Source organism: Triticum dicoccoides, chromosome 5A (assembly GCF_002162155.2).
Source record: "Triticum dicoccoides isolate Atlit2015 ecotype Zavitan chromosome 5A, WEW_v2.0, whole genome shotgun sequence".
In the NCBI taxonomy this organism is placed as follows: domain Eukaryota; kingdom Viridiplantae; phylum Streptophyta; class Magnoliopsida; order Poales; family Poaceae; genus Triticum; species Triticum dicoccoides.
In genome coordinates this window covers 639,558,479-639,561,593 of record NC_041388.1, presented here as the reverse complement: position 1 = coordinate 639,561,593, position 3,115 = coordinate 639,558,479, and positions in this window count along the sequence as shown.

Sequence of the window (3,115 nt, the reverse complement as noted above, 5' to 3'; positions counted from 1 at the left end):
ATGTCTTTCACATACTGCTCTGTGGCTCTGGCTAGACCATTTTAAGCGGCACGGAGGTACGCATCTCCCGAATTAAAGGCATCCAATGCCTCTTGGGAGAAACAAGCGTCACAAAGAACTGTCCGGCGACGCCTGTGGTTCATGGCACTCTCCACCTCGGAATTGGTGGCAGACAACCTGTCCGCATCCTCCGTCGGAGGAGCGTCCGGTGCGCGTCTCGTGTTCGCCTCCACTTCTGGACCAGGCTTTGGAGCCTGACTGGTGGAGGCGCGATTGGCAGCCTCTCCGGATATAGTCCGGCGAGGTCTCTTCGTCCTGAAGAGAGCACGAGCGTTAATATGCCTCGAAGGAATAACACCTGGGAATAAGGCGGCGCGCTATACCTTTGCGCCGGTGCCTTAGTCCGGACCGCACTTCTTTTCAGCTCGCGGGGCCTTGCCGCCCCTCGTTGGCTAGTCGCTGCAGGCTCGGCCTCCCGTCTCAAGGACCTCCCCTGCAAAACACAGTTGTCATATGGCAATCGAAAACACGCGAGGACAGATCCCTTTTCAAAGTGCTGGGACTCCGGTCTCAGTTACTTGTGAGGCTGGGAGTAGCCCTGGATAATCGGCCATAATGGCCACCAAGGCATTGTCCTTGCTCAATTGATGAAACACTCCATCAATCAGCTCCAAAGATAAGTCTGGATTCTCTTGAGAGCCCAGGTCGAGGGACTGTCCCGGATCCTCGGGTTGTGGAGGAGGGCTGTTTATTTCTTTAACAGCCTGGCGCAGTTCCCGCGTTGAAGTCGTTAGACTGAAAATTTAACAATGGGAATATAAAACGGATGGGCAAGTAAAAGTGTCCACTTACCCAACTTGGGGGATTGTACATAGAAAATCCACCCCGTGGGTTGACGCGGAGAAATTCCTCCTCTTCTCCCTTGTACAAAGCGAACAAGGTCTTTATTAGAGCGGCAGCCGAATCCGGCCCCTTACGGCCGTAGCGGGTGGCGTCGTCCTCCCCGTTGAAGTCCCACACGGGGCGGCCTCTATACTGAAGCGGCTGCACCCCTCGCATGATGCATGCGGCCATGACCCCGATCATGGTCAGTCCAGAATGAGCTAACATTCTTATCCGGCCCATCAGGTAAATAACGTCCATGTCACTTTCCCTCTGAGGGCTCCGTGGACGCCAGCTTAGGCGCTTCTTTAGGGGAGCACTGTCGAACTCAGGGAGGCCGATCCGGACAGGATCCGGCAGTGGGACATCCTCTATATAAAATCATTCCGAAGGCCAGTCTTCGGATGCCTTCTTTGGGGTTCCGGATAGATATCCGGTCCCGGCGATGCGCCACACTTCGGCTCCGCCCACTTGATATATTGACCCCTCCTTAGAGCGGGGCACAACGCAGAATAGCCTTTTCCACAGCGCGAAATGAGCCTCGCAGCCCAAGAACAGCTCGCAAAGGGCTATGAAGCCCGCGATATGCAATATGGAGGCAGGCGTGGGGTTGTGCAGCTGGAGGCCATAGAACTCCAGAAGCCCCGGGAGAAACGGATGAATTGGAAATCCGAGCCCTCTTATTAAGTAAGGGGCAAGGCATACCCGCTCTACTTTGGAGGGATTGGGGGCGCTCTCCGCTTGCTCTCCGCCATTATAGGTGGCAAGTCCGGCTCGAACCGGGACCATATAGGCCGGGGGAGAAATCCCTTGGTCTGGAGCGTCACTAGCTCGCTGTGCGGGATGGAGCACCTCTTCCAATCTCCAGGCTGAGGGCTGGAAGGGCGAGAGGAGGAGCTGCGGCGGCCGGCCATGATGGAATGGACCTCTGTCGGATACGCTCTGATGAATACTCGCGGAAGGGAGAAGGTGTGGTTTGTATCTAAATCCTCGTCCCCTTAAATAGGCGGCTCATTCACACGGCTAGGGGTGTAAATATAAAAAACACTCTGACTTTTCGTATTCGTTTGACACGTGGAAAACGGCCATTATTGGGCGTAGAAGCCAAGGAGCACTACATTTACAAGAAACCTACCACTGTTCAACAGGTACACGGAATTTGGAGAAGAACCCGCCTTGCAATGCCGAAGACAATTTGCGCGCCGGACTCGTCGTCAGTGAAGCCTGGTTCGGGGGCTACTGAGGGAGTCCTGAATTAGGGGGTGTCCGGATGACCGGACTATACCTTCGGCCGGACTCTTGGACTATGAAGATACAAGATTGAAGACTTCGTCCCGTGTCCGGAAGGGACTTCCCTTAGCGTGGAAGGCAAGCTTGGTGATATGGATATGTAGATCTCCTATCATAGTAACCGACTTTGTGTAGCCCTAGCCCTCTTCGTTGTCTATATAAACCGGAGGGTTTTAGTCCATAGGACGAACAACAATCATACCATAGGCTAGCTTTTAGGGTTTAGCCTCTCTGATCTCGTGGTAGATCTACTCTTGTACTACCCATATCATCAATATTAATCAAGCAGGACGTAGGGTTTTACCTCCATCAAGAGGGCCCGAACCTGGGTAAAACATCGTGTCCCCTGCCTCCTGTTACCATCCGGCCTAGACGCACAGTTCGGGACCCCCTACCCGAGATCCGCCGGTTTTGACACCGACAGGCGTCTTAGAAAAATGCTCTTAGATTGATGCAGCGCGGCAGGTCCGGCGGCGGCAAACTGGCCACATATTGCGGCTGATGCGGGTGGCAGTGCTGCTGTTACGTGACCTTCAGTGTTCAAAGCCGCATGAGTATTTCGTTCTTGGCCGTCGTCGTTCAATCCGCTGCTGACGAGATTATTGGCATATCGGAGATGAGTTGCGTGATGATTTTTGATCGGAAGGCCTGCTTGTCTGGATTAACAAATGGTTGGTTTGTAACTTAATCTAAATGCTTTGCTTATTGTAGTGGTATGAGTGCAAAGTTATACACAGCCAGGGCTGTGTTCGAATCATGCAATACATGTTAATTATCTCAGATTTAGCTTTTGCTCACGGGAGGTTGGTCAGACTTGAAACATTTTAGTCCCATACCGCTAATGAAACAAGAGTTAGAGGTCCTGTTTTGTAGATCCAGCATAGTCGATAGGCCTTTTTTAAGCGAACGAGACTTGCCTACTCTCCCAACGTGCTCCGACCCC